This window comes from Halichoerus grypus, chromosome 2 (assembly GCF_964656455.1).
Source record: "Halichoerus grypus chromosome 2, mHalGry1.hap1.1, whole genome shotgun sequence".
Lineage (NCBI taxonomy): Eukaryota > Metazoa > Chordata > Mammalia > Carnivora > Phocidae > Halichoerus > Halichoerus grypus.
The window spans coordinates 173160646-173180023 of NC_135713.1; the positions used below are offsets into that span (position 1 = coordinate 173160646).

Sequence of the window (19378 nt, forward strand, 5' to 3'; positions counted from 1 at the left end):
TAGGGCACTGTGCTTGATTATTGATATGTGCAGTCGACACAGAATTAAAGAGTAGACACATGTGTACCCTCCTAGACTAGATAATCTTTGAGACCCATTCTCAATGCTCTAATTCTGAAAAAGTGGATTCCTTCTTTAATTTAATTTTTAAAAAGATTTTATTTATTTATTTATTTATTTATTTATTTATTTATTTATTTATTTTAGAGAAAGAGTGCAAATGGGGGGAGGAGCAGAAGGGGAGGGAGAGGGAGAAAGGGAAAGAATCTCAGGCTAACTGTGCTGAGTGAGGAGCCCAACACGGGGCTTGATCTCACAACCCTGAGATCATGAGCTGAGTCAAAACCAAGAGTCGGTCACTTAACCAACTGCACCAACCAAGCGCCCCCCCTTCTTTAATTTTAAAATTATTGGAGACCTCATCTTAGTGAGTGTTGTGGATGTTGTAGAGAAGGCACACATCAGTTTCTGGTATTGAAAGGCTGAGTCCACTTCTGACAGGGAAACTGGATTTAAATTTTTTTTTTTTTTAAAGATTTTATTTATTTATTTGACAGAGAGAGAGACAGCAAGAGAGGGAACACAAGCAGGGGGGAGTGGGAGAGGGAGAAGCAGGCTTCCCGTTGAACAGGGAGCCCCATGCGGGGCTTGATCCCAGAACCCTGGGATCATGACCCGAGCCGAAGGCAGAAGCTTAATGACTGAGCCACCCAGGCACCCCAGGGGAACTGGATTTAAAGCAGCCATGCTGAAACAGTGGTGGTGTGTTTGTTTTAGACACCAAAGGGCAATATGAGCTTATGATGCTGTCAGGAAAACCAAGGGCCAAGAGGAAAGCTACTTTGCCAAGTATTCAAACTTTTCAGGGTGGTGGTTCCTAAACTCTGTTGTATATAAGAGTTACCTGAGGGCAGGGGTGGATACATATGCTGTGGGTTCTGAACTCTTACAATTTGGGGTACCTTTTTTTAAGAAAAAAATACGAATTTTAAGAATACAAAATTAGATACAAGCTTTATACAAGTCCCATGGGTCCTGAAGTTTAAGCTTCATTAATTTCACAGTAAATCCACCTCTGCTTAGGGGGGTTGTTAAAAATCTTAAAAAATAAGATTCCTGGCCTCACTCTAGACATTTTGAATGATTATATCTGGGGCTCAGAAATAATATATTTTCAATAAATACCCTATTATGTTATGGCTGGGCTGATGTTAGGAAAATAAAATAGTAGTACAAGTACCTCCCTATTTCCTGACACATAAAAGAAACGCCAACATTTGCTTCGTAAATGAAGCAGCTCCCTGTCTCCCAGCACTTATATATTAACCTCATTTTTTCCAAGCAAATGACATAAACCATACAGAGACCACTTTCCTTCTTGGGCTGAGACTCAAGCTGGGATTCAGCTGCCCCAGGTTGCTGGCCTTCCTTCCTTTGCCTTCGGCCCAACCACTGGCATCGGCATAGCTCTCTGCTCCCCAGCACTGACTCCGAAGAGAAAAAGTAACTGATGGTAATTTTAGATGGCTGGTATGCATTTGGCCAGGCCATTTTAAAAAAATCATCTTTTTTAAAGAAAACACTCAATCTCGTTGGATCTGTTGTCCGTAAAGAATGTCCAAGTCCAGCAGAGGACAGGAACTTGCATTTAGCAAGCTCCACCAATGTGCCAGGTGCCTTTCACACAGGATCTTAATTAACCTTCAAAAACACCATGAGAGGCAAATATCATTAGTCCCATTTTACAGATGAGCCAGCTCATGTTGGGGAAGTCAAACAACTTTCTCAAAGCCATTCTGCTTGAGTGTGAGTGGCAGTTCTATCCAAACCCCAAAGTCCATGCTTTTTTCATTATGTGAGCCTGCCTCTGGAACAGAAAAAGAAAGTCTTTATAAACATGTTTTTTTTTAAGTAGGCTCCATGCTGGACATGGAGCCCAATACAGGACTTGAACTCACAACCCTGAGATCAAGACCTGAGCTGAGATCAAGACTGATCTTGATCTGAGCCACCCAGGTGCCCCCAGAAGAAAGTCTTTATAGATCCAGTCCAGGGACCCAATACATCAACAAACTTACAGAGCATGGGACTTCAAAAAGGACAAACACTATCATGGCAACTCCACTGAGCAACAGGGTGACAGCAATCAGAAATTTGACCACAATGCTCCATTTCTGCCTCTTCTTTAGGTTCTCATCTGTGTCTAAAAGGAGAGAGAGGAGTAGAAGAGGGAGAAGAGAGAACTTGAGAGAGGGAAGAGATTGATCCTCTGATTTGAAGTTTTTCTAGCGCCCCCAGACTAATAGGGGCCCAGCCCGATGCAGAGACAATAGGCTGAATTTCCATTTCAGACTCAGAGTCAGGAGTGGGGTGGGCCTCACTCTAACCTCCTTTGCAGCCTGCTCCCAATGAGTCACCTTCCCTGGGATTTGGGATTGGCCATGATCAAGTAGGAATGACTCTTGCATTGTTTTCAGGGGAGGAAGGAGGTGGGTGCACAAGGAGTTCTGAATTCATCTTTCACCAGCACCCTCTCAGGGTCTCTCCCCTTGTGCTCAGACAGACACACTGTGTGGGATCAGAAAATCACCTTCCCTATTCTTGACTATAGTGGAGAGTAGGGGGAACAAAGGTGAATTGGCATCACTTTTGGGTCAAAGGCAAACTTGGGGACAAATCGCTCATACACATCTTGTTATTAATAATCTTATATTTACATTTCTCCCAAGGGAACTGGGATGTAAACTAAACTGGAATATTACAGAATTTGAGTCCTGGCCAATTTAGGAAGAGCCATTTCCTAAAAACAGTGCAGATGGAAGCATGCACTTGGTTGTTGTCCTCATTGTAATGATGCTTGGTGTTTTAGACGTTGTCCATCTATACATGCAATGGCTGGAATCTCCTACCACACAAGTACAATTCATTCTGTCCCCAGAATGGCCACAAGCTCACTTGTGTGGAGGCAAATGATTTTTATAGTGTCAAACTACATACATTTCTGGGACCTTCTTTAGAGAAGCTGATTTTTTTTTAAAGATTTTATTTATTTATTTATTTGACAGAGACGTAGAGAGAGAGAGCACAGATAGGCAGAGCGGCAGGCAGAGGGAGAGGGAGAAGCAGGCTCCCCACTGAGCAAGGAGCCCGACGCAGGGCTCGATCCCAGGACCCTGGGATCATGACCTGAGCCGAAGGCAGACGCCCAACGACTGAGCCACCCAGGCGCCCCTGTCTAAATAAAGTCTTAAGTCAACTTCTTTGAGAGAGGTTTGGGGAAAGCAGAGGGAGCTGGAAGAAGGAGAGACCACCCAGCTTCATGCACTCCTCAATTTCATTCTTTCAGAAAGAAAATTTTTTAAGTAGGCTCCACCCAACATGGCCGCCAACATGGGGCTTGAACTCATGACCCTGATATCAAGACCTGAGCTGAGATCAAGAGTCAGACGTTTAACTGACTGAGCCATCGGGCAACCCAGAAAGTAAATTTTTTTTAAGATTTTTTTTTTTTAAGATTTTTTATTTATTCATTTGACAGAGAGAGACACAGCAAGAGAGGGAACACAAGCAGGGGGAGTGGGAGAGGGAGAAGCAGGCTTCCCATGGAGCAGGGAGCCCGATGCGGGGCTCGATCCCAGGACCCTGGGATCATGACCTGAGCCAAAGGCAGGCGCTTAACGACTGAGCCACCCAGGCGCCCCAAAGCAAATATTTTTAAATGAATATCCATTCTGTACCAGGGACTGAGATTTTATTTGTTTATTTGAGAGAGAGCACAAGCAGGGGGAGCAGCAGGCAGAGGGAGAGGGAGAAGCTGACTCCCCTCTGAGCAGGGAACCCGATGCAGGACTCCATCCCAGGACCCTGGGATCATGACTTGAGCTGAAGGCAGGTGCTTAACCTTAGACTGGGCCACCCAGGAGCCCCAACTTTATGTTATTTTAGAAGGAGGTAAGTGCTAAAAAAAAAAAAAAAACTAAAAGCAGAGCAAGGTTAGGGCGAACTCTGGCGGTGTAGGTGGGCAGTGGCTGGGCAACCTGCAATACAAGCTGGTTTCCTTGAGAAAAGAAGTGAGCCAAGGCTTGACAGAAGTAGGGGATTAGCTAAGCACACACCTGGGAAAGCAGTAATCTAGGCAGAAGGGGCAGCTAGGGTAAAGGTCCTGAGGTGGTGTGAGTGTGTCTGACGTGTTACAGTTTTAGAGGAGAAGCAAGGAGGCCAGTGAGACTGGAATGGAGTGAGCACAGGGCCGTTGGAGATGAGGAAAGTTCTAAAGGTAATGGGCCTATATCAAGAGCCTCGTAAGCTACTTTAAGGACTTTGGTTTTTATTATGATTGAAACGGGGATCCATTGCAAGGTTTTGAGCAGAAGAGTGGTGGATGGCTTTGTTTCGAAAGGATCACTGAACTGCTGTGTTAGAAATAGACTGTAGGGGGCAAGGGTCAAAGCAGAGAAACCTGTTAGGAGGCTATTGCAGAAACCCAAATGAAAGATGCTGGTGACTCAAACCAGCCGCTGAAGTGTTGAGACATAGTTGGATTCTGGCTGTGGTCTAACTAACTAACTAACTAACTAACTTCACTTGGCTCCAGAATTGACCTAATCTAATTCACACACTGGTTCCTTTTTTGTTTCTAATGGTCTCTAATCATTGCTTATTAAATTAAGGTCTGTAAGTCCCACTTGACTTATCTAAATTACTTTCCGAAGTCTTGATTAAGTCCATGTGAAATGATAGTTCTTGCCTTCAGAGGCCAACGGCCACAGTACCAGGCACTGCACGTAAAATTACAGAGGAAGGAATAGTCCCTGCCTTCAGTTTAATCAGGAAGACAGTGTTGGCGAAGATCGGCAGAGATGGAGAGCCAACAGGTTGAGAAGGAAAAATAAGGAAATTATATTAAATATTTCCAGCATGGTGCCAGTCAGTTCTCTGAAGTAATAATGTATGTGTTTCTAAGACAGATGAGAAGGAAGATAAACAAATCTCACTTTGGATGAGTCACATAAGTTCTTTGTGTTTTGGTTTCCTTATCTGTAAGATGGTTATAATAAAGTAATTCTTGGCCTACCTATTTCACGGGGTTAATGGGAAGATCAGAAACAAATAAAAATGAGGAAACAGGTGTGAAAACACTTTGCACACCGAGTGATATTGTGATTGAAAGAGAAGGGAAAAACCTAGTGATCCTCTAGTAGAAAAACTGTGCCCTCTAGCCACAGGGATAATGGTATTTCAATGTGGCATGTCTTCCCACCTCCTGGGAGCCACTGTTTCAAAGTCTCCTTAATAGGCTTCATCTGTCAGTGTATTTTCAGTTCTGCTTAAGCTTTGAAATTAATGTCCATCTATGTTGGCAGCTCTTTTAGGTCTCATCTGCTAGGTAACTGAGCATTAAGGTGGAGCACATCTGTAAATACAACCACTCCATTCCCAGTGATGATGGAATTGCAATATTAGTTTTTCGTTGGCTAAGGATATTTGAGCAAGAATGCCCCCCTCTCAGGAGATGTACAAACTCCAAATCTATGAAATGGATAACTTAGCAGATGATGCTTTGCTTTATTACAAAATAATTTATTTTAAATAGGGCACATTAGATACAGTATATTTAAATGGAAATCTCTCTTGGAGATTATTCTGTAATAATACTAGCAGGTCAAAAGGGCTTATTTGAGAGGCCTTACCTATTGCTGTTGAGTCTGTGCTTCAGATTTAAACCTCCCTTTGTATATCTAGAAATGATATCATCTAGTCAAATCTCTCATTTGTAGCTGTAGAAACTGAGCACTGGAGAAATTAAGTAACTTGTCAGAGATGATAATTAATATCAGAATGAACACTTGTTTGATGTTATCTCTCCTACACCCTAGTTTCACATGGGGTAAACAATCCGTAGAAATTGGTTCACACTTGGGGCGCCTGGGTGGCTCAGTCGTTGGGCGTCTGCCTTCGGCTCAGGTCATGATCCCAGGGTCCTGGGATCAAGCCCCGCATTAGGCTCCCTGCTCCACGGGGCGCCTGCTTCTCCCTCTCCCACTCCCCCTGCTTGTGTTCCCTCTCTCGCTATCTCTCTCTCTCTCAAATAAATAAATAAAATCTTTAAAAAAAAAAAAAGAAATTGGTTCACACTAATCAAATTCCAAGGAGCCTAATCTATATACTAAAATGACATTTAAAGAAACTTACATAGAATGTATCCATCAAATGGATCAGGTAGGATTTTTCTCTTCTAGGGATCCTGTTCTAAACATATAGGTTCTTTTGAAATCTAATTAGAAAGTCTAGATTTATATAGAATCTGAGCAATAGGAACTAGATGGTATAAACTATATCATAAGTGAAAAACACCTAATGAGTCATCTTTGTCCACCAGAAAGAAATTTGGGGATATTTATAGTAAAGGATCTTTTCATTGGCCCAATTCCATAAACAGTAACAAATAGTCTCCATCTGACGTTTTTCTACATTCCATGTTGACCCACATCTTCTGATGACTGTGTTGTAGTATATTATCATCCTTCCAGTTTCAAATTCCTACTTTGCTCTGGGAACATTTTCATAAACTGTCTTCTGATTGTTTCTGGGAAATCCTTTTGTGCAGACTGATGTCAGCCATAGTGTGGTAATTTCAGAGGGCATCTCTTTTATGACCTTGTATATTTGACCTTTTATTTAATTTTTAATTCTACCCTACTTGGTGTCTCTCACATCCTGGTATTCAATGTAAATTTAAATTCAGAATTGGCAGTTTCAAACTTATAAATGGAATGATATTTCAAAAGTCCATTTATAAGTTGGTTGTTTGGAATTCACCATTATTCCATAGAAATGTATCATGAATGTTGATTAAGTCCACAAACTAGCCAACAAACATCCATTTAATCTCTTTGCACAGTTCAAGTAGTACTGGCTATTAGCCTACATTCTGAATTCAGGAACCAACCACCATGCCATGAAGGAAGGAGGAAGAAAGAAGCCCAGGGCAAATTTTTGAATTGGGTCAGGTTGATCTCTGGCATCCTTCTACCCCCTTAATCACCCAGTTTCCCTTGTTCCAAATTTCTAAGAACAAGTGTCCTTAATTGCCCAGATCCTACAATGCATAGCACTATATCCAAGAAAAATCCATCCTGCACAGGTGCTCTAGACTCTAGAATGACTTAAGTTCACTAATATCGACACCTGCCATTGGTGCTTCAAGGAGGGGTGTCCATGTTAGGAAGACAATCTGGTTGAATTACTTTACATTAATATTGAATAACCGAAAACCCCCAAATGCTGTCAGAATTTTTTTCAGTTTTTAATAAGAGGGTTTTTTTTTTCCCACACAAATGGTTACCATATAAACTTTAGAAAGTACAATAAAGGGAGTGAAAACATTCATATCATGTGAGGATATATAATTTACTATACCTAGAATTACACCTCCCAAGAATCTCTCCACTTATTTCCCAATCTCTAGTCCTCTAAACAGACCATAGTTTTTAAAGTTTTTTTTTTCCATTATCCTACTTGGGAACCCCCAGTTTCTCTACAAGTGTTAAGTTTTATTTTATTTTTCCAGCAGTGCAGCAGTGGCATCTAGGGGATTGCCTGTATGTAAAGGGAAACTGCCAAAATCATAAACTGCTTGACAGAAAGAATGGGTGGGGGAAGGAAAGGAGGGCAGAACAGAGAGACTTAACTGATGTCAAGAACCATTGCCCAGCAGCTTAGGGGGAACAGGCATTTTCACGGTGGGGCTGGAAGGGCAAAGTGGAATCACCGGGATGGAAGGTAATGTCTCAGTAGCTAACAAACCTTTGATGCAGCAGAACTGCTTCTTGGAATTTACCAGGTGGATAAATTGCAGGTACACAGAGAAGAATGGATAAGGTCATTGCTTGCAATATTGTTTGTGTTTACAAAAGATTAGAAACCAAAATATCCATTGATAGGAACCTGGTGGAATAAATTATAGTACAGGGGCGCCTGGCTGGCTCAGACGGTAGAGCATGCGACGCTTGATCTTGGGGTTGTGAGCTTGAGCCCCATGTTGGGCTTAGACATTACTTAAGGGAATAAACAAAAATTATAGTACAGGCATATAAAGGAATACTGTACAATTGTTGAAAGAGACAAAGTCATACATACTGATATGCAACAACCTATAAGATACATTGTTAAATGGAAAAAAAGCAAGGTACAGAACAGTGTGTATGGTATGCTACCATTTAGGTTTTTAGATGTATACATCCGTCTATGCTTAGAGTAGGAAGGAAATTCAGTTAAGTTGGTAATAGTGGTTCCCTAGAGAACTGGAAGATTGAGAGATTGGAGTAGGAGGGAGACTGACTTTTCACTATAAATCTGTGCTGTTTAAATATTTTATTGTCTGCATTCAAAATAAATAAAATTCCAATAACCATTGTCAAGAGAAGACCCATCAGAAATGAAAACCCCAGCATGTCAGGGTTAGAAGGGCCCATAGAGATTAAAAAAACCCCGATGTTCAGAGAAGACACAGATCTGCCCAAGGAGAGGATAATCTGTGTCCTTGAGGGTTTAGCTACCACTCAGCCCCACCTGGCTTAAGGCTGTCAGCTGAAAGTCAGTGCCTACCCCCCTTACCCTCACCTCCCTTACCTCCCTCTACCCAAGAGCATCCCCATCTGTTTGGATGTACCACCTTAAAAAAGGAAGACAGCATCTTGTGAGGGTTATGAATTTGGGAGTGGTAGATGTTGATAATACTGAAACTGTGACAGCACCCTCCAGTAAAGAAAGACATCTAATGGTGACAGCACTTTGAATGTTCGTTACATGAATAAGGCAGAAGAATGCATCATATTCTCTGAAGACTTCTCACAATGGGGGGCACCTGAGGGGCTCAGTCTGTTAAGTGTCTGCCTTCTGTTCAGGTCTTGATCCCAGCATCCTGGGACAGAGCCCCGCTTCCTGGGGAGTCTGCTTCTCCCTCTCCCTCTGCTCCTCCCCCGGCTTGTGCTCTCTCTCTTCCTCATTCTCTCAAATAAATAAATAAAATCTTTAAAAAAGGGGGCGGGAAGACTTCTCACCATGGAACAGCTATCTCTCTGAGTTGAAGTAAGTTACAGTCCTGCCTAGAAGTAAGAGAATACATGGGATAACTGTAAAGCATCACCTACTGAGAAACTGGCTTTATCTCAATCTGGTGGAATAGACCCCCAAACAGTCTAGGTCTCTCTTTGGATTTTCTAGGATATTAGACTACAGAAGTACTTACCTTTCTTGCTGACATCATAGGACATAATGATTAGGCTAAAAACCAAGCACATGCTGCTAATCTGTCACAGCCCCTTCGTCTTCTTGCGAGGCGCTTGCACTACTGCCCTGGAACCAAGTTTGACCCCAGGAGAGTCTGGTTCCAACCTATTTTTGCCCCATTTCCTGAAGACCCAGGAATAGAGCTGATTGGAGAGAGAACCAAATGTGCTTGTTAGTGATTGACTCAAAATGTCTTCCTCCAACTTCATAGCTGGTGCTGACATAAGGAACTGTAATTACCTAGAGGTTTCCCTAGAAGAAAGGACATAAACACCCAGTGATATGCTTTACAAATACTTGCACATGGACACGTAGACATTCACATGCATGCTCACTGACACGGGCACATAGATTTATACACTGACACAAAGAGATGTGGAGATTTCTCTTAAGGAAAACGATTGAAGAATAGAGTGGGGGGACGCCTGGTGACTCAGTCGGTTAAGCGTCTACCTTCGGCTCAGGTCATGATCCCAGGGTCCTGGGATCGAGTCCCGCATTGGGCTCTTTGCTTGGCGAGCCTGCTTCTCCCTCTACCTGCATCTCCCCCTACTTGTGCTCTCTCTCTCTCTCTCTGACAAATAAATAAATAAAATCTTTTTTTAAAAAAAGAATAGAGCAGGAAACTAGGACTGAATGAGTTAGTGAACTACACTGGAGAGAGCACTGGACTAAGAACTTGGTAGACTTGAGTTTTAGCATAAGCCCTGTTATTAATATCACCTTGAGAAAATTGCTTGACTTCTCTGAATCTCCATTTTCTCCTCTATAACTGGAGAATTCCAACCAAATAATCTCTAGAGTTCATTCACAGTTGTACACATAAACTCATGTTAGCATAGACGTATCTACCTAGTTTTGCATATTTTCACACCCATGAATAGACCGCATTGCCATGACTATTGCACTAGGTAAGTGCTACCGTCTGCAGTTTGGGAAGGTTTTCCTAGACAGATAACCATTGTTGTAGAGTTTTCTAACTTTTAGCAAAGAGTTTACATCTAGTGTAATACTCCGTAGACTTTGTGATAGCATAGCTGGGCGGATCATACAGCAGAAATGAAGATCTACGCAGATCCTCTGCCGAAGTCATGAGCCTCTGCAGTCTTTCTACTCACCGTAAACTTTCTTCATTGGAGCCACCATAGGTCTGGCTATGCATAAGAAGGTCTTGGAGCCTGACACTCTGATAATGATGTGAAGGGAGCTTGAGGCAAGGGATTTTCCATGAGGGAGTTCATGAGATCTGAGTCAGATCATAATTTAAATATTACCCTGTTTCCTGGCATTTTTAATTCAGGTTGAAATCTGGCTAAATTGAATTCAGGGGAAGTCTTGATGGGGAAACAGAATGGAAAGAGATGTCACCAGAGGACAACGTGCTGCCTGAAATGTGGAAGGGGCTGAGCATTCAGCCACAGTGCCTTTCACCCTTTCGTTCAACAAGTATGGTGGGCCTACTGTGTGCCGGCCACTGTTTTAGCAGTGAGCCAGACTAAGTCTGTGTTCACACGAAATGATGGGAAGCAGACAATAAATGCAGTTGGAGAGACAATAGTGCAGAGGGCTAGTGATAATACACGAATGCAAATACAAGATAATTAGAGGTTGTGATAGTTGTGAAGCAGCAAACAGGTGATGAGGTGAAGGACTACCAGCAGAGGTTACATTTACAGTGGTTAGGACAGACTTCTCCGAGGAGGTGACAGCTGAGCTAAGAAAACCAGGAGAGTGGATGGCAGAGAAGCCAGTAAAGAAGAGTCTTGCAAGGAAGGAATCAGGTGGTCAAGTGCAGAGAGGTTGTGTAGAATAAAGACAGTACCGGTGGGTTTGACAGTTTTGTGACTGCAGTTCTAGCAGAGTGGCAGAAGCAGGAGAGGGCTGAGAGGAAATTGGAGGTGAAAAAGCGTACGTCACTTTTTCAAGGTGTTTTGCTGTGGAAAGGAACAGAGAAGCAAGGCCACTGAGTGGAGGGAACATAAGTACCTCAGATCTTTATTGGCCCAGAGCAACACTGTCTTATTTCCTTTTTCCCTGGGGCAATTGCCTGATTCTCTTAGCAGGGCAGGTGGTTAGGGCAGAATAAAGGGCTCCATTGCCTTTCCTTTCATGATTTTTGCTTACTATTTCCTTCACATGATTACATGATTCTCTGCTCCCTTATGATATCAGACACTCCCCGCCCCCCCCCCCCCAACTCCGTCTGTCTGTTTGAAATATTCTGTAGATGAGTTCCTTCCTAGATGCCACTTAACAGTGCTGCCCCCTTGGAGCCGGGGTAGGAAAGAATCTAGGGCTTGCTATTGTCATTCTGTGTCACAAGGTGGCAGAAGAGCTCACTCTTCCCAAAGGAAACCTTGTGCTTGGACAAAGCGGAAGAGTTTTCTTTTATCAATTTCCAGACCCTTCCCTTTTCCTTTGTGTCTCAAAGGCCTAAAAGTCAGCCTGCATGGGGGGGTAGCTATACTGTGGGATACAGAGAAGCAAGAGAGCTGCATTAACAAGGCAACATATCTGGGTCTCTTTCTGTACCACTAGATGTTTTGACTGGTTTTCGAAGTGTTTAGAGTATTTGTAGAGGAGAGGATTATCTCTCCTGATCTCCTTTCCCCACAGCAAAGATTTCTAATTTAGGAGGGAAAAAAAAGCGCTATAACGTAGGTGAGTTTTCTGATGTGTGTAGATGAGAGATGTGACTCTGGAAGATAATTGGAAACTAGGACTGGATGGATCAATCAGGGTGGGTCTGTGGGAGGAGCACTTGACAAGAAGCCAGGAGGTTTACCTAGGTTCTAGATTAGGCTCTGTAATTGACTGAATCCCTTTGAGTAAGTCACTTAACTTCTCTGGCCTCTATTTCAGTTTCTTGAGATGGTTAGACAAGATGATTTTGTTTGTTTTTTTAAAGATTTTATTTATTTATTTGACAGAGAGATAGAGAGAGAGTACAAGTGGGCAGAGTGGCAGGCAGAGGGAGAGGGAGAAGCAGGCTCTCCACCGAGCAGGGAACCAGACGTGGGGCTCGATCCCAGGACCCCAGGATCATGACCTGAGCCGAAGGCAGCCGCTTAACCGACTAAGCCACCCAGGCGCCCCAGGCAGACAAGATGATTTTGAAGGCCTCTTACAGCTCTAAAATTATTATCTTAATGCCATGCTCTGCTCTTCTTTCTTATAAAGGTGCATTTTGGGTTGGTTGGTTTGGTTTATTTTAAATTCTTTTATTATGGAACGTATCATACATATAGAAGAGTATATAGAACATAAGTATAGTTTTAATAATAATAACAGTAATAATAATGGGAACACTATGTAGCCATCACCCTAATGATGAAATTGAACATTGCCAGTGTCATAGAAGCTGTTTATCTTCTGATCACACTTCTTTCCCATTATTTACCCATGCTTTTTAAAAATAGTGAACTATCTGGTATATATATCACTAAAAATAGGCTTTTTTATTTTTGCCTGCTTTTGAACTTAAGTAAATGGAATCATTCTTTTATTATGTACAACACAAAATGGATATACCTCTCTTTGTGACTTCTCCCAATTGCTACCTACCATCAGGAGTAATCGTTATCCAGACTTCTACTGCCACAGATGAGTTTTGCCTATTTTTGAACTTTATATAACAGGAAACATACTTTTTGTCTGGAATTTTTGCTCAACATTATATTTGTAAAATTAATCCGTATTTCATGTAGCAACAGTTTGTTTATTCTCATTGTTTTGCAATACTCCATTGTATGAATGCCTCACAATCTATGTACCCATTCTACTGCTGAGACATACGGGTTTTTTTCCAGATTGGGGCCATAATGAACAATGTTCCTGGGCACATATGAAAGTTTCTCCAGAGTATAAATTCAGCAATGGGAGCTGGGTTATAGGGTAGACAGGGGATATTCAGCTTTACTAATTAATGCCAAACTCTTTTCTAAGAGGTTGTCCCCATTTACACTTCTATCTGCAATATATGAAAGTTCCTGTTGTCCCATGTCCTTGCGAAAGAGGCCAAAGAGCCTTTTCAGTGCGGTACAACCATGGGACTGAACAGGGCTCAGAGTGCCAACCCTGAAATATTGGTTAGTTTTCAGAAGCCCAGGCCACAGTCACTTCTCCTGTTTACTTGCTCCATCCAAATGAGGGTAAAGGATTCAAATAATCTCTAGGTCTCTGATCACATGCTCTGTTACACTGGGAATATTGGCCTCGGGTGAGTGGGGTGGTGAATTTGATAACAGAATCGCTCGGGTGAGTGGGGTGGTGCATTTTTTTTTTTTAAAGATCTTTTTTTTTTTTTTGAAAGACACACAGCGAGAGAGGGAACACAAGCAGGGGGAGTGGGAGAGGGAGAAGCAGGCTTCCCGTGGAGCAGGGAGCCCGATGTGGGGCTCGATCCCAGGACCCTGGGATCATGACCTGAGCCGACGGCAGACGCTTAACGACTGAGCCCCCCAGGCGCCCCATGGGGTGGTGAATTTAATAACATAATCATTCCTGAATGAAGTGAGCATCCATAGGATATTTTGTTCTTGTACTGAGCACTTGTAGGAGATGGAAGGGGGCACAGAAGGGAAAGAGGAAGTGATATTTTCAGTGTGCTTATTATGTTCCAAGCTCTGTGTTAGAGACTTTACATTTTGGTTATAACATTTCATCCAAAACACAACCTTCCAAGGTAGCTATTATACCTCAGTTTTATAGACAAGGAAACTGAGGCTCAGAAAAGGGGTCATTTGCTCAAGGTCACAGAGCTAATTATTGACAAAGTCAAGATTTAAAGCCTGGTCTATCTAATTAAAGAGCTCAAGCACTTTACAATATAGAGCAAGTCCCTGCTGCTCTTGAGGTGTTTTGACTTAGATTGCCAGTTCTCAGAATCAGCTCATCTCATTTCTGCTTGCCTATATTGACCCCCAAAACTATGCTGTTCAGTTTATTATGGCCATCTCATTCACTGATTGATTTATTTTTTAAAAAAGATTTAAAAATTTATTTATTTATTTATTTTAGAGAGCGGGGAGGGGCAGAGGGAGAGGGAGAGAGAATCCCATGCTGACTCCCCACTGAGTGTAGAGCCTGTTGCAGGGCTCGATCCCAGGACCCTGAGATCATGACCTGACCAGAAATCAAGAGTCGGCCACTCAACCAACTGAGCTCCCCAGGTGCCCCCCATTCATTGATTTAAACTACATTTTATTTTCATTCATTTTTGGTTTCCCTTATCCTTCTTTCTTCCTTTTCATTTTCATTAAGAAAATTCAGCCCATCGCCAAGACAGCAGGTCCACTGATGAGCAAGGCTTGTGTTGGGGACTTGGCTTTCTACCTGCTGGTCTGATGTGTTGACTAGAGGTGAGAGTAAGAAAGGACAGGAATATTGTGAAATCTTCTGATCCAAGTTATGATATAGGAAAACTTTAAGACTGAAGAAAAGGATGAAAGGAAGTTGAGTGATGGCTCACTTTTCCTTGAAAGGAGAGCCTTGATAAAAGTTACTAATGTTGTATTTTATTATTTATTGTGTTGCATACAGAATAATACAGTGGAGAGTGAGGGTATTTGGGGTAGATAGGTGGGGGCCTAAACATGTAGCAGGAAAAAGCTGAGTCTGATATGTAAAGAGTAATGGAGACACTGGAGAAGTCTGAAGAGAAGGTGAGGACAGGAGTAGAAAGTAAACTCATCAGGAACATTTTCATTGGTTTGCAGGAGAGTGAGGTCAGAGATGAGAAAAGTAAAGCTGATCAATATAAAATGTCAAAATCCCAGCATTGAGCAAGACCTAAATGAGTCATCTTGTCCATTTTCCTCCCCTTAGATAAAAGGGCCCTTTAAACGTCCTTTAGCTATTTAGTTGTGAGGTATGTAGAACTTAGAAAGATTTAAAAAAAAAAAAAGATCTTGGAGGTGTTGTGGAAGAAGCAGCTAAGATTAGGTAACCACCAAATACGGATAGGGACTAGGTATTCGGGATTAAGTAACAAGGAGGGAGGGAGAACTGAAATGCCTTGTGAAAACCTAAGTACCCATGTGAAAACCCAAGTGTCCATGTGAAAACATCGTGGTGAGTCTGCACTATGAACTATGTCCTTCATTTTGTAATCCTACCTTTCATCATTAGGACCAGACTTATAATGTGGCTTCCTTGAGGATAGTTTCGGACCCTCCGGTGTGAAGTTCCCTCAGGCACTTAACTCTGGAGAGACCTGAATGGCTGACTAGAGCAAAGAAGCATAGTGTTCAGATAAGGCCTTTATGTCTTCCCCTTATCTCACAACTGGAGCCACAATTCTGGTCAAGGCACTGACTTTCTTGATGAAGTCTGTCCATCTATAAAGCAGCCAAATATCCTACTGGTGTCTTTGCCTCCCAGAGGTGACATGAAGACGGATAAGCAGACATCAGGAGCAGAGTGGCCTCTCAGGTACAGAGCTAATCTTTATTTCAGTCAGTGAAGCACTTACTAATATCTGTACTCTTAAGAGCTACAGAGGGGAGTACCAATCTCTAAGAAATGCTCTCTGCCTTTAAGATTATTAAAATTCAGTTGGCGAGCTAAAACCAACACACACACACAAAATGATAGCCTAATAAATGCTGAACCGTGTGGTGGTGACCAGATTGGTACAAGAATTCAGAGGAGAGATAATTAGTGGAAGTTGGAGAAGTAAAAGAGATCTTCTTAGAGAAAATGGGACTTCCAAGGACTGGAAGGATTCAGAAAATAGGAGGGAGGAAGAACGAGTTTACCAAGGTAAGAATAGGCATGGCAAGAACTAGAAGCCAGGTTAGAGTATATGTTATATACCGGAGGCCAGTGGGAAATAACATCCCAGTGTTTCCTCTAGCCTCTATTGTAAAGGTTGATCACCGACCTTGCTACCTAAGGAATTTGGAACCATGGCCAACCACCAGGACAGGGGGCTCTTCACGGTTCCGTTTCCTATTAAGGCACTTTTCTTTCCTCCCTTGATTTAACTCTGGCCTGACCTGAGACTTTCCTGTCTTAGAAGTGCAAGTGTAGGAGGCATTGCTGTTTAACAGAGACACTGGAACAAAGAGGGAACAATAATGATAAGCCCTAAACTATTGTTCTCAAACTTCAGGGTGAATAATTGCTACTTTAGAAAGTCTGCGGTGGGGCTGGGAATCTGAATTTTTAACAAGCACCTAGTGATTCTATTTCAGGTGGTCAATGGAACATTAAGAAACACTGCCCTACGCTAAAATAGAATGGACAATAAAGTGCCAAAATGGCTTGGACGTTGACACACATACTGTTTATGTATTTCAAGGCTTACTCATATTTGAGAATTTATCCTCTCCCATCTATGGCTTTTGTAAAATCCACATGGCTAAGGAGCAATACATAGACGCTGTTTTGGTGTTTAGGTTTGTCTTCCTAACTAGATTGTAATCACCTTAAAGACACAGACTGCTCGGGAGTCTTCTTACTTTACCTACAGTAGGGTGAGAAACCATCTTTAAGGTTGGAAAGTAGCTGGAAGGCTCAGGATTAATCCCTGATACCTTCATATAACCTTCCTGAAAGACCTGGACGCCATTTGGTATTTGGGAACTTGTATTCGTTTTCTAGGGCTGCCATAATAAAGTACCACAAGCTGGGTGGCTTAAACAACAGAAATTTATTTCTTCACAGTTCTGGAGGCTGTAAGTCCGAGATCAAGGTGTCTGCAGGGTTGGTCTCTTCTGAGGCTTCTCTCTTTGGCTTGTAGATGCCCATCTCCAGCATAAGAGCCACAGTCCTGGTAAGTGCTTCATCAGTTGTGATTCACAGATGGTCTTCCCTCTGTCCTTGTGTCCTGATCTCCTCTTCTTATAAGGATGCAAGTCATTTGGAATGAGGGCCCACCTTAATGACCCCATTTTACATTTTAATTTCCTCCTTAAAGATCCTATCCCCAAATACACTCACATTTTGAGGTAATGGGGCTTAGGACTTCAACATATGAATTTTGGAATACAATTCAGCCCATTATAGCCATCTAGTTTCAGCTTCTAGAAGTGTGCCACTCCATTCACTCTCTTCCCTTCCACCTGTTAGTCTTGTACAGTAAGTTCTCTCCACCCTTTGGCTCTCCTCCTCCGCTTCTTACAGACGTATTGGCTTGTGTGGCAAGAACTCAGGGAACATCTCTGAAGAGCCTGTACTAGAGACGGGCAGGTTGTGGCATGTACCAAACAACACAGCACTGAGGAGCTGTTGAAATTGTAGATGTCTTGTTTTAAAGACATAGTTCTCTGCCCATTCATCTTAACATTGGATAATCACTAGACCTTATATAAGTGGTTTTGGGACGTTCTAACTTATCCTTTGTTTTCTTCCACTGTAGTTCTTTCATCAGGCCTTGCCTTGTCTGGTTCTTTTTAGGGCTCAATTACTTCAAATATTCAGTGAGGACAAAAGCAGAGTAAGGGCTTGCTGAAGTTTCACATAAGGACAGTTTCTGAGAGAAACCCCCTGGTTTTGCAGTGCTCCTAAGGCTGATAAACAGCAACACCACTAAGAAACACTCTTGGGGCAAAGTTCCTATTATTTAATAAGAAATAAGAAAGGTATATGGAAAGTAAAAGAGGCAGCCTCAAGATTTTTAGTTCTTTCTGAAGTCTTTTTTTAAAGATTTTATTTATTTATTTGAGAGAGAGAATGAGATAGAGCATGAGGGGGGGAGGGTCAGAGGGAGAAGCAGACTCCCAGCTGAGCAGGGAGCCCGATGCAGGACTCGATCCCGGGACTCCAGGATCATGACCTGAGCTGAAGGCAGTCGCTTAACCAACTGAGCCACCCAGGCACCCCCAAAGTCTTTTCCTTCATGCCAACTTGAGAGGGCACTATTAGGGAGAGGCAAAGCTTCCCTCTTCCTGGGGCCTTTTTTTTCCTAGTCAGTCAAGCCAAACATCTTGTTAAACCAGGAAGTTTTGCTCAATTATCTTTAAAATTTGTTTTATTTAAAAAATTATTATTATTATTATTTTAAAGATTTTATTTATTTATTTGAGAGAGTGAGAATGAGAGAGAGAGAGAGAGAGCACATGAGAGGGGGGAGAGTCAGAGGGAGAAGCAGACTCCCTGCTGAGCAGGGAGCCTGCTGCGGGACTCGATCCCGGGACTCCAGGATCATGACCTGAGCCGAAGGCAGTCGCTTAACCGAGCCACCCAGGCGCCCCTAAAAAATTATTTTTTAAGGATCTTATTTATTTATTTGACAGAGAGAGAGAGAGAGAGAGAGCACACGTGCAGCAGAGGGAGAAGGAGAAGCAGACTCCGCGCTGAGCAGGAAGCCCTACACAGGGCTTGATCCCAGGACCCCGGGGTCATGACCTGAGCCAAAGGCAGACACTTAACCCACTGAGCCACCCAGGCACCCCCCAAAAAATTTAAAAAAAATTTTTTTGTATCAAGTTTTTATTTAAATTCTAGTTAGTTAACATATAGTGTAATATTGGTTTCAGTAGAATTTAGTGATTCATCACTTACATATAGCACCCAGTGCTCATCACAATTGCCCTCCTTAATACCCATCACCCATTTAGCCCATCCCCTGCCCACCTCCCCTCCAGCAATATGCCCAATTATCTTTTTTTTTAATTTTTTTTTTTTAAGATTTTATTATTTATTTGAGAGAGAGAGAGGGATAGAGCACAAGCAGGGGGAGCAGCAGAGAGAGAGGGAGAAGCAGGCTCCCCGCCGAGCAGGGAGCCCGATGCGGGGCTCAATCCCAGGACCCCGGGATCATGACCTGAGCCGAAGGCAGACGCTTAACCGACTGAGCCACCCAGGCGCCCCCCAATTATCTTTAAGTTCTAACTTTCCTCTGTTCATTGACAGATGCATCCGATGACAGACACAGTTATTGTGAAATATGGTTCACTGCTCTGTAAAGTCCAAATCTTTCCAAATTTCTATTTCCAGTTCCTTTTAAAGTAGGTTGGTAAACTCTTGGAGAAGCCACCACCTAGGTATTATAAGGAGTCCTAGGTGAATATTATTCTTGTTGACCAATCTTCCCATCTTTCTGCCTCTGCTTCTGCCCAAGAATTTCTGACCTCAGTGTGTA

At 42.5% G+C, this 19378-nt stretch overlaps 1 protein-coding gene across 6 annotated transcripts in view; it reads left to right on the forward strand.

The window, feature by feature from the left end:
• The window catches only part of ACACA (acetyl-CoA carboxylase alpha), a 276124-nt gene that overhangs the window by 17074 nt on the left and 239672 nt on the right, over positions 1–19378 (forward strand). Inside the window, exon 1 of one of the 6 annotated variants that reach the window (XM_078063973.1) lies at positions 16980–17068. The exons of 4 other annotated variants lie outside the window; for them this stretch is intronic. The gene's annotated coding sequence lies outside the window, so the exon portion shown is untranslated. Of the gene's footprint in view, positions 1–16979; positions 17069–19378 lie in introns of those variants that run through there. One more of the 6 variants, XM_078063985.1, reaches the window with a different exon arrangement.